The sequence below is a fragment of the Cimex lectularius genome, unplaced genomic scaffold (genome assembly GCF_000648675.2).
Source record: "Cimex lectularius strain Harlan isolate CLEC.00 unplaced genomic scaffold, Clec_2.1 scaffold6, whole genome shotgun sequence".
Taxonomy (NCBI): domain Eukaryota; kingdom Metazoa; phylum Arthropoda; class Insecta; order Hemiptera; family Cimicidae; genus Cimex; species Cimex lectularius.
In genome coordinates, this window is record NW_019392677.1 from 1,712,848 (window position 1) to 1,726,366 (window position 13,519).

A 13,519-nucleotide genomic window follows, 5' to 3' on the forward strand; every position below is an offset into this window, starting at 1 on the left:
ATCTTTTAAAATGGATCAAATATTGTTGCATCAGTTGAGAATGAGTGGGATAATTAATAATATTAAGGGAGGTTACCTTTTTGCCTCTTAGTGTATTAAAATTATTATCTTAGCAATATAACGAGAAAAATACATACAGTATTTGAATAAACCACAAAAAACGAAGTTAGTTGTTTTTGCCTTTGCGTGTAGTTTTAATATGCACATACAGTCGATATTTGCATATGCCATATAGGGGTGTGTTGTTATTTTAAAAGTAACGTTTTACTCAGTCCTTTGTGTTGTTACTGTTTCCAAGTATGATGTCTGTTAATATTACTTTTACTTATAAGTTGAGTTGGAACTTTATTCCTTTTCATAATGATATTCTGCTGTTTTAAATTTAATGTGTGAAAATTATGTTTTTATATATTGAGATCTGGCAACGTATATTGTTATTCATCATGACGAGAGGATCTTCGTTGAATGTTTTTTGTGTTTTGTCACGATCATGCATTTCTTTGTAGAATTTCAGTTAGTTGTATATAAGTTCGTTTTCTGTTAAATTCGACCATGTTTAGATCACGTCAAGAAGGATAAGGAAATGGCAATAAGCAAAATTTAGCCAACTCAGTCAAAGGAAAACGTTGTCAGAAATTAAAATTCAATCAGGATACCAGGCAGTGTTATTGAATTGTTATTCAACGCTAAACTTAACCTTTTCAAAGTGAATAAAGCCCTGCGCACGTGTGTGTTTGTTAATTATCTAGAAGTATAGTGACTAATCGACGGTGTAATGGATGGGATCTATTAATTCATATTGACATGTCAGCGTCGCTACGGCTAATTATACTCGGCATTTCTTTGGCGTTGATTAATTTTTTCGACCACGGCTCGGCCTTGGAGAACATTTCAATTTGTTACCTTTATGGGCCGGGGCCCGGCTTGTCGTCCCACGTTTGAATACTGCCGTTGAAAACCACACCAAACTCGTATATCTAATTAAAAGTACCTAACAATTGTTCACATTTAAAAGGTTAGAGAGGTGCTTTTCAAAAGAAAATGTAAATATTGGCTGTCAATGTTTCTTAGATTATTATTTTTATGTGGTGTTTAGTGATCGTTAGTCAATGATTATTTGGAGATCGTGAGGTGCGATCTGGTGTGACGTAAGTTTTAGAAAAACATTTTCTTTATCATGCCAACGTTTCGATCTTTATTGAGATCTCATGAGAAGACATTTTCAACACGACACACAAGAATGACACATCTACACGGAAAACAAACACTTTGAGACCTGAAGATGATCTCAATTAAGATCGAAACTTTGGCATGTCAAAGAAAATGTTTTCTAAAACCTACGTCACACCAGACCGCACCTCACGATCTCCAAATAATCATTATTATTTTTGTTGATATCTACGTTCATTGCCCTGCGGTCAAGCTTGGCATATGTATAATACAATGTATTTATTCAAGGACCACATACCCACCCAATAAATTGTCAAATCCAGAGTATATCAAAGTTGGTCCAAAAAAATACACAGGTTTATCAGTCTTTGAACGCTGCCTCATGTTTAGCTTGCTGAGCTTTCCACCAGATTAGTGAGCCATAGGTTACTTTGGGTCTTCTTATTGCCGTTTACATCCAATGGGCTATTTTCGGTTTTAGACGCCAAGTACACTTCACTAAAGCTCTCCGTCGCCATTTCAATTGTCGTCGAGAATCCAAACCGATTACACGATATTTGAAAAATGGCAAAAGGAGGGAAAACTCATAAGGTGGGGTTGAGATGGGGAGTTGATGTCCGAGTGGATCGGGGTCACGATAGCTCAGGTGGTAGAGCAGCGGCGTATCTAGCCGAAGGTCGTGGGTTCGAATCCCTCTCGTGCCATTAACTTTTTTTCATCTCAACTAAAAACCTTAATTAATTGTTATCATTTTACATAATTTTATGTAGATTGCTATAAAAATATAGTAAAAACTATCAAGATTTATCAATAACCAAAAAAAAAAAAAAAAATTAAAAACCAATTTTTTTCTAGTAAACTAGGTCATAAATTTTTTTCGTGAACCTAATACGAAATTTCGTTTTAGCACCTCTAGAGACTAGAAAATATAATTTTAAAAAATTTAAATTTCTCTATTTTGACTACATTTATGGATATCATGCTTAATGGAATTCATAAAAAATGGATTTAATCAGGTTAATGAAGCTTTTTTCAAAATCTAATTTTAGTCTTAATTAAAATAGCATAAATCGTTATTTATATATTTTAAAAAATATTATATTTGGTTCATTAATTTCATGCTGATTAACATGCAATAAAATGTTCTACCATGCAAAATATTCTAATTTGTCATGATATAAAAAGATAAAGAAAGATAAACATAATAATTTTAATTGTTAATAAATAAACAAGTGAATACGGACCAAAAATGATCTAGTGTGAGTTGGTTATTTTCCAAGTCATCAGATCATAAGACCTCCTATATCACGTAACATAAAAATAAAACACACAAAATATATTAGCATGTAGTAAAATTGGAAGAATTGCGGATTATAGAATACAGTAAGTTAAAAAAGAATCATATTACTACGGGATGACAGTTGGAGAATTGGGGATGGTCCTATTCTACAAACAGATGTTTAATTAATGCTCATAAATTAAGCAAAACATAAAAAATATAGTTGATAATAATTATTAAATAAAATTTAACCCATTTCAACATAATAAACCCGAAATAGTCTAATAATCTTGAGGAGTATTATTATGCTAATCATTAGCTATTACATTATTAAGTTCATAATTTACTTTTTAATTAAGTCATACAATTAATTAATTGTATGGGAGAAGTTAAATTGTTTTAAATATGGCCGTAAATGGTTCATTAAGAAATTATCTTAACATTAACCCTAATTTTTTAAGAATGAATATTAAAGATTGAACGAATTATAAGATCGTTATTAAGTTTAAAAAATCATATAAATTATAAGATATTTTATTTTTTATTTGGATTTGTTATATTACTCGGTTGAAAACGGTCGAGCATTCAAATCTTTTGACAAGAAAGGCAAACCCGACACACAAAATCCTTCGGGGTCTGGCCTTCCTCTCCGTTTTCTTTCATCAGATAACCCATCTTCGGCAATTAGAGATCATCCATCTTCATCAAGTTTTCTCAATTCAAATTTATCTTTTGTTATCATCGTATATGCATATGCAATAACAAATACAACATGCCTTATTTTATTTATTAGGGTAAAACCATTTTATAATCAAACAGGGTTGATTAACTAAAAAATAAATAAATAAGACAATGTCTATTTCATCGTAGTTTAAGCAAATTGTCGGCCATACATTTTGTACTGGATCGTTGGAAAAACTGACATTTTTAAATCATTCTTTGGTTTTTCACAAATATATCATTTTCATTTTTATGTTGTTTTTTTTCGCCCATTCAATTGGCACAAATATCGCCACTGAACAATAATCCTAGGCAATATTTCGTACATGAAGATTAGATTCATTGTCTACATTTACTTTTCCTCTTCTACAATATAAAATTGTTTTATTCTTATTTTATTTTTTGTTTTTTCGTCATGAAGTGATATTAAATCCGAAACTTAGAAAACATCTGTGTAATAAACTAAAACAATCAACCACATATATATTTAAACAGATCGCACGACAGGGAAGAAAATAAGGCTTTATGTATAGAAGTTGTGTTAAATTGAAGAACATTGCATCGCCAAGTTTGTTTTGACATTAAACTACTCTAAGGTTTTTGGAGGACAAAATGCTCTTTTTTCGGAAACAGGTGTCTTAGATAATTTTCGTGTTCTTTCTGAGTTAAGCAATGGATGTCCGCTAAGTCAAATAGAGTTTTCCCCTAACTCATCGGTTCTAAGCTATGTTGTCAAATTAGGGTGCATAAAAAATAAGCATTTTAATCTATGCAGATTGTCATACTGACAAACAGTGCTGTAGGCATTCAAAATAATATTGACATGCTAAAGTCATACTGTAATGAGTGGAACTTGTATTTCAATCTGGTGGTCTTTAGAACTGGACGAATGTTGGCTAGTTACCATTAACCACTAATGTGCTAATTGATATCATCCTTTCAACAGGTTGTATTGTTCAGCTATTGCCTTAGTATCAAATATTTAATACAGTACAGTAACTAAACGTTTAACTAAACTTACAGTAACTAAACGTTTAACTAAACTTACAGTAACTAAACGTTTAATATTTTCTTCATCCACTTTTTAATCCTTTGGTTTTATTTATGATGGTTTTATTTTAATGAACATTGTATTCGTAACGGAATTCATAACATTTATACATAAATTAAACCTCTTTTCCTTTTTTATTATAACCCTATATAGTTAATTTGAATATAGTAATTTATTGGCTTTTTCTGTTGATCAATTCGTGAATTGATCTATAAATATGTCAGATTTATTGTGAACACCGTTGTGTTTTTATTAATACTTAAATTATTATATTATTCATAACGCTGCTTTGTTTCGAAAGGCGAATTATAGCGTGCCGGGTTACCGTGTTGCCTTTCTTCGATAGTGTGAGCCGCTAATTAAAAATTGTGGCAAGTTGTTGTGCGAGGTGATTAATTCCATTCGACGGACAGATGGGGCCCGTCTGAAACCAATTTCCTATGGTGTTGGTTCGAATTAAAATTGTGCCACTTTCAACACAAACAGGCATAAATCTTGTAAAAGGCACCGATAGGAATGGAAATCTGCTTTCTTTTCCTAGGATTATTGTACCTTGCCAAGAATTATAAGAAGTAAAAGAGTTGATAATAGTTGTTGCCAGTTGTTGATAAGGTTATTTTTTATGTATGTATGTAATAGTTGATATGTAAAAGTCGGTGCTATACATTTCATGTCTCCCTTGGACAGTAGAGAATCCATCCAGGAAAGCAAGAAATGCAAAATGGTAAAGGAAGCCTCATGTAGAGCCCTCTGGGGAAATTGCGAAAGGTGGATAGTACCAAAAAGGTAGTCATGGGTCAGTCAGTAGTTGAGTGACACCGCTCAGCTGGCCACGAGTGAGTTACAGTTTACAGTTTAGAGTTAGTCATTGGTCAATGATGTGTTAGAAGTTGGATTTTGAATGTGACAGTTGTTGATTGTAAAAATTGAGATGAACGGCTAGACCTTTCTTAGATTTTTATAGAGTGAGCGAGGTTTGAAGGGGAGTGTCTGGCTTCGGCTTAGAACCTCTTTTGTGCATTTTAAACAGTTAATAATGGTTGTTTTGCAATGTGAAGACCTAGATTACTTTTTATCTCCCCAGTGACACATTCGGAAGAAAAGCCTACCCTGACGAATGATCGACTGTTTCAGATATCCGTCCCTGTCTGCTACAGCCCTTCAAATTTTCGACATACATTTATTTCTATTGTAAACGGTTTTTAAGATCTTTAAAAAAGGTTCAACGAACATTCGTTTATTTGTCTGGAGACGTTTAGACGAGAAATGCATATTTAATGGCAAATAAAAGGTCATTAAACGTCTTCAGGTCTCCCATTTTTTCGGAACATCCTGTACACAGAATTATGTTCAGCATGATTACATTGTTAAACTTTTCGTCTCACAATATGCAGGGTAAAGCAGGTTCTTATTTTTAACCCATGCTTCGTCCGTCCTGGTATCGTGGTTATTTCTCAAGTCATCGGATCATAATACCATCTATGTAAGATAATATAATAATAAAACCCACAAAATATATTAATATGTAGTAAAATCGGAAGAATAGGGGGTTGTAGAACTCAGTAAGTTAAAAAAGAATCAGATTACCAAGTGATGACATTTGGAGGATTGGGTAGGATTCTATTCTACAAACAGATATTTAATTAATAGTTTAATTAATAGATATTTAATTATTAAGTTCATAATTTACTCTTTAATTAAGTCATACAATTAATTAATTGTATGGGAAAAGTTGAATTGTTTTAAATATGGCTGTAAATGGTTCATTAAGAAATTACCTTAACAATAACCTTAAATTTTTTAAGGAAATAACGTATAACGATTGAACACAACAAAAAGCATTATCGACCTTCAGTTTTTCAACAAAATTTTGTTTATTTTTTGGAGTCGTTTAGAAAAGAAATGTATATTTAACGGCAAATAAATGGACATACCTCTTCAGGTCTCTCATTTTTTAACGGAAAGTTAATGGTTGAGAATTAAGGATTACATCTTATTAGAAAAACTCCCATCGGTTGAAAGACGATCGCATGCTTATAAAATTAAGTCCTGGAGTCTTATTTTTTTCGAAACGTAAAGAATCCTTCGCTTTCTGATAGCCTCCGTGTTATTAGGTACTAATTGAGAGGAGTTCGCGTGTAGATAATAAATCGGCCCCGCAGGGCACCTGCGCAGGACCCGGATTTACAGAAGAACGGGAAATAACACAAAGAAATAAAAGATAAAATTAATCAATTCATTAGTTATACCTGTCAAAGCGGGCCCCGGCCCTGTAGGTACGGCCTCACAATTTTCTTATTAGTATAAACCTTCGGAGGAAAAAAAACCAAGACATAATAGAGATATGTAACGCCGAAAATTTTCCAATTATATCAATGATGGATGAGGAAATTCGGAGGAAACAATTTATACGCATGATCCTAGAAGTAGAACGAAGCCGGGTTTAAAAATAGGCCCTGTTTTACCCTGCATATTGTGAGATAAAAAGTTTATATATGTGATCATGCTGTACATAATTCTGTATTCCTGTATCTAATTCCCGAAAAAAAATGGGAGACCTGAAGACATACTTGCTTTTATTTTCCGTTAATATGCATTTCTCATCTTAACGACTCCAGACAAATAAAGGAAAGTTCGTTGAACTTTTTTTAAAAAGATCTTAAAACCCGTTTACAATATAAATAAATATATTTATGTCGAAAAGTTGAAGGGAGGATATCTGAGACTGTCGATCATTCGCCTGAATTGGATTTTCTTCCGAATCCGTCATTGGGGAGATAAAAAAGTAATCTAAATCTTCACATTTCAAATCAACGTTTATTAACTGTTTAAAATACGCAAAGGCCGAACCCCCTTACAAAGCTCGCTCACTCCATAAAAATTGAACAAAAGTCTAGCTGACTCGTCTACATTTTTGCAACCAACAATTGTCACATTCAAAATTCCACTTCCAACTCATCACTGACCATTGGCTTACTCCAAACTCTAAAACTAGTTACTCTAAAAGTAATAAATTGTTAGTTAAATTTTAATCCATCTCTACAAGATTTTTGTGTGTACCAGTGTATTGGTCATTCTTCTTTCAAACCGTATTCTTCGTTCAAAAAAATATTTTTTCTGAAAACTCGTGAATTTCTGATATTCTGATATCGTTTAATTTAGTTTATATTAAAATAAATATGTTTTTTACCCATCCACCAACCCGCCGTAAGGGAGCCCTCAGACCGGCGGACCACGAACAAGAAATCTATTAAATAATTAATGAATTTAAGAAGTTTAAATTTACTTTAACGTCTTCTCCTAGCCTTATCTTGGTGGAAGGTGAGACCAGGGGAAGGAAAGTTTATACTTTGGTTCAATGATATTTACATATGACAAATTTTGGAAGTTAGTTCAATAGAAGTATACAGCCCGAAATTTACCACCTATTTGAGTATATACATGTATTGAGACTAGGAAGACGAATAAATAAATAGACGAATAATAAATAAATAAAATAAATAAGTTAGATAAATATTATACATAAGGGAAGCGATAAATATAGGAAAAGTAATCAGTAATAAGTAATGAATAGCGAGTATGTAAAAAAATAAGTATGTTGTAGATTATATATCTTGTGGGGGGGGGGTGCGCCCGATTTTTATGTCTATGCGTGCATATTTTGAAAAGGTTTTTTACTAACTGAATGGTTAGTATGGCTATATGGATAGCAGTACAATATGTAAGCTTTGAATTGATTTTTTTAATGATGATTATATGTGCACTGGTATATAATAGTTTATAAAACCTAAACAATTGCTGTTATTGGGTTGTCCGGAAAATAATGCAGGATTTTGGTATTAAACAAAAAAAAAGAAACTAGTTACTTTAAAGCAATGTTCTTTAATCAAAATAATTTCCCANGAGTAATCCTGTAAACGTAAACAGAATATTTTATATAGATTTTTTTTAATGAAAACTTAAAATCCTGCATTATTTTCCGGACAACCCAATAGTATTTATCCCCTATTTTTCTATTATGATCTCTCTCTCTCTCTCTCTATTATTCTTATTATTAATTAATACTGTTACTTATTACTATTTTTATTTTTATTACTATCTTTCTCTCTTATTCTATTCTATTTTCTATTATATCAAAAAGGAAATATTTGACTTGTATTTTTTTACTGAAAACAAGTAAAACTAAGCCCAATATCCAATTTATGAAAATGAGGATAATAAATAACACGAGTAAAAAAGTTATTTTAAAGGGATTAAAAATTATTTGTTGAAGTTTAAAGATAATACACTGGTAAATAATGCGTAAATATAAAACACTAGAAATTGACATATTTTTGGTCAACAACAGGTAGGGTTTTTATTAGTTTTTCTCTCGTCATATATCATATTTATTTATCGTTTGTTTAAACGCCAAGCGTTAATATCCTAATAATATGACTCGAATTTAACCAGTTGACAAATCTCTTTCCCGGAGAACAAGTTGAAAATGAAACGTGTTCCAACATACAAAGAATGTTTCTATCAAAAGCCAGTCGGGCATTACCTGAGCATGGGGTAGGCATAATGACGACCGGCTAATGATACGGTGCATGGATCTATTTCAGACATTTCTCAGAACGTCTCCATTCCTAAAACACACAACTAGGCGGCAGTGGCAAATTATAAACTTGTAGAAGAAATTCCATAGCGCCAAAGAAATACACAATCTCTTTATATGTTAAGAATAAAGTCGTTGGAGGAATATCAAGTACTCCACCGACCAAACGGAATGAGTGTACTGTATGGATGTATTTAAGTGTATAAATGTATTTATTTGTATGAACGTGTATAGAATATAGACTTAGTGGGGGCTGAAATGACCTAGATGTCGGAAGCCCCAGAAAAAAAAATATAAAAAAAAAAATTAAAAAAAAAATTAAAAAAATAAATAAAATAAAGTCGTCTAAACACGAAGCTACTAAAAGATACAGATTAATAACTCGAGTGACCAGTCCGCAATGACATAACTGAAGGCACCGCAGACGACGCTACTTACTGACGCGTTACTAATCAGCTTCAAACAATTTGTGTTTCAAGAGTGACCCAAGGTGCTCAATTTCGTGTGATTTTCAGGGTTGACGATGTACGGGTGAGCATATTATTTGTAGGAGAATTTACAAAACAACCTGTTGTACACCTGGATCCTGGAAGAAAAATAACACTGATAAACATAAGTTACAAAAACTCATGGACGTAAAATTTTCGCATAAATTCTATTCTGTAACGACGATTGTACAATAATATGCCTGTTTCATCGCTTTAATCATTAATTAACAAAACAAGGATTTCACTGATGAAATTAGTGATTTCGATCCTTTTTAAATATTTTTGTATGTAGATCCGCGTCACTAATGAGTTAGTTACTGATTTCAATCACAAAACAGTCAAAACAGTTCTGCTTCTTTTGAGTTGCTTCCTGTATAGACGGCTATATAGTAGAACTTAGGAATAACATAATTTTGATTGCACTATGACCGTTTTAGATGAAACTTGTTTTTCGTCCACCGGCTAAGAAAAATTACTTGAGCTTTTCACCTTCACCATCTTCGTTGGTTTGCCTTCGCGTTATTTCGGCCGTTTCATATTTTTTTACATACTGTTGTGACTACCTGTAAAAGTGTCTAATGTGACAAGGTGCGCTATAGCAACAAGCGTATTTGCAGCATCTCTCGCCAACGTGGGTTCGATCGCTTCCGACTCCCGCTGCATCAAATCCGGCCCATTTGTCTACGGACTTCGACCATCGGCTACACCCATCGAACCCACCCCTTGTCCGGGCCTGTCACTGAAGTGGGGATACCGACGTTATTCCGGAGAACATTTTTATCTACTGGGAGGAACGTGCTGGATGGATCAACCATTGGGGGGAAATGTGGTGACTACCTGTGGTTAACAACTTATCCACTATGTGTCACCACTGCTTCAACATTGGTTTCTGTTTCCACGCTGTCGTCAATGAGTTGCAGCAGCACTGTGTATAAACAGGGGCTTAAGCTGCACTGGCAAAAGCAACAACGGTACTCACAGCACCATCCTTCTTACTCTTAACAGCCGGCATGGCTGCCTGCTGCACGAGTCCCTTTGCACGGTATCGACACCCGCACTCATCGCAACATCCACGGACTTGGGCCATTAGACTTGCTCCACCCATAACTTCCTCTAACCTTCTCAACTAAAAGGCTCATAATTAATTGGTTTTCATGGTGGTTAATGGTCAGTGGAAGTGGTGCGTGATTAGGTTGAAGGCGTTAGGTGGACTGTGTTGGGGGCGTTTGCACCTTTTTTCCACTCTGTACATATTTTACCTACGGTACGCGGCTCACGTGAGAGGCGGGGCTGAGTTTCGTGTCAGGATCCTCAGCCACCTCCGTCACGAACGGTACTTAGTTTTCATTTAGTGCTTTTACCTCATTATTTCCACCTTATCTTACAAACAATTGGTTTTTTTATCAATTTAGTAACCTGACTGGAAAGACAATTTCCACCCGTATCAATTCCCTTTGAGTTGGCAATGTAGAAAAACTTTAAATTAACAAACTCTAGATACTGCACCACTGTTTCCCAATTTAAAATGGATTAATAATAACTGATATTAATAACAAAATATGCAATTTTCTAAAAAATAAAAATTATGGATGTAATATCACCCGCAAATCTTTGCGTATTGGCAATATTTTAAAATTCGAAGTTCTATTGAATTGCTATTATTATTGCTTGAAAATTATCACCATTTCTTCCGAGAAATCAGACTAGATTGGAATTCTGTGAAAGGCGAGATTTAACTACAATATAAAATGTCGTCTAAGTACTGTTTACTTTTCTCTCTTATGAAAGTTTTCTGTTTTTCTTCTGAATCCTATGGCTCCCAAACCACTTAACCATATATCTTCCTACAGACCCATCAGACTTCATCCTGTGGTGTCCCATATCCTACAAAGTCTTCTCTTAAAAGTTTGTCACCCATTTTGGTAATGATAATAGTAGTAATAATAGATCATTCCTTCTTAACAATTCGGCTTCCGTCCCCACCATGCCACGATCCAGCAAGATTTTTTCCACTCTAGAGAAGAGAGAGTGCTTTGTTAAATTTGGCCCAGATTTTGAATAGAATATGCACTCAGGCTTCGTTTATAAACCTAAACGTTTTCCACCCACCTACCTTATCCTGGAGTCGTATTTAACTGACCACTGCTTCAAAGTGGAGTACGATGGTATGAGTTACCTAGTCAACAGACTGATGTGAAATCCCCACCAGTACTTAAGAGATAACAACTTAACATAATTCTTTGACTACTACGACTTAAATGGATCTTAACCATCAAACTGCAATTAACTCTATTCAAGACATTATTACGAACACTCTATAGACTAAAACTGTGGTTCCGCCAAGCCATCCTATATCCAGGGGATCTAATCTTTCTTATAAAATGTCCTAGGAGAAATTATTGTAGCACACTACTACGTCATTAACAGTTTTGAATTAATTTTTGTGCGTATAGTTGTTGTAGAGCTCTGATGAAGAAATAAAAACGCTCGAAAGCTTGGCAAAGTTACAATAGGAATGCGTTATTAAAAAAGACCACATCCCGGCCGGATCTCCATAACATCAACATATTTTCGGAGTTGGTTGATTGTCATCATCATTTAGTCACTAACCAAACTTTTCACAACGACTTCAATATACTTTTTACCAACGATACATCCTAATCCTACTGCCTAAACCCTTTCTACACTCTCTCATATGAGTGCCAGCATTAGCTGTTTTATTTTAACAAATGTCCTTCGGGTGCAGTACTGGCTATAGTGTCACTGTTGTGAATAAAAGAAAAAACCATATACACCCAAACTTTTAAATGTATATTTTAACGTACAGACTAAGAATTAAAAATTACGAGGTACCTGATTTTATGAGCAATTCCGTTTGTATTGTCGCATCTAGCAACCTGATAAAAGTACGTTACTTATTAGGGCCTTCGTCACTCGCGGGTTGGTTGAACTACTCGAACGCTTCAATGTCCCCCTCTGAAGATGGCGCAATATGAAACGAGTTCAGTTCAACAAACCCGCGGGTGAGACGGACCCAATAAGTTAATAAAAACCCAGAATGAGTTCACCGCCTTGCAAATCAACACCCAATATCTACTGAAAATATCATCTTTAATCTATTAAAGCTACGAACCTACTAAACTTGTAAAAATAAAAACTTCCATAATGGAATAAAAAGAATGACAATAACCGAAAATAAGAGAATCGCTGAATTGCCATATTAAAAGTAGTATAATCTGGATTTTTTAAAAATTCTATTGTTAGTGTTGTTACACTGGACAAAAGTACTAGCATGACAATGATTACAAAAGCCTTCATTAGCTGTTCCTAAAACCTGAAAACTTACTATAGCCAGAAAAACAATTATTAATTTTTAAAGTCAGTTTGCCATTCGTGTCGTTATTACGGACAACATTCAGTTTTTCTTCGCCATTTTAATTAAGGCTTGCAGTTTTAATTACAGTTGTATAAAACCGTCGTAAAATTGTTTTTCATACTTGGCCGTTGAAAACAAGAGTAGCGTCCAAAAATGTGCATGTGTTAATGCAGTTCGGAGGTGTTAGGAAGTGTGTAATATTCATGACGAAATGATGGAAGAGTAATTAGTCTTAGTTGTTGATCGCATGCCTCATGAACTATTTCCCCCTTACCACAGTCCAGATAAATTACATGGCCTACAAGCCGAGGGGCCCCGACACCTTCGGCACCGTGATTTGCATAACATAATTCCGCCGATTTATCAAACTTCAAATTAATGCGGGCCGGTTGTCGAAGGGAAAATTCATCGTGGCATATTGTGTATCGACTCTTTATGATTTAATGTATTTAATTTCCATCGGCTTTATTGTTTGAAGAACGGCGTATCGCCCGGATCTTGTACACCGTCATCACAGGACAAAGAACGCTTACAATAATAAGCCGCCCCTTTTATTCCCAAGGCGTTTGTTTTTATCGGTCGGCCTCTTTTCCCTCTGTTTACACTCTTCTCTTTTTTCAACCCGTTCATTTTTCTCCTCGAGAGAAAGAAACCAATTAACGCCTGATCTGTATTAATTGATAGACGGTTAATTAATATCGGATCAGGGACGCCGTCGGCCTGAAGAGCCATGAAGTCACCGGCACTAACGAATCCCCCATCATCTCATCCAGCAGAGTCATCCAAACCTTATTTATATTCATTCACATTACTTTATTTATTAAATAAACTATTGATC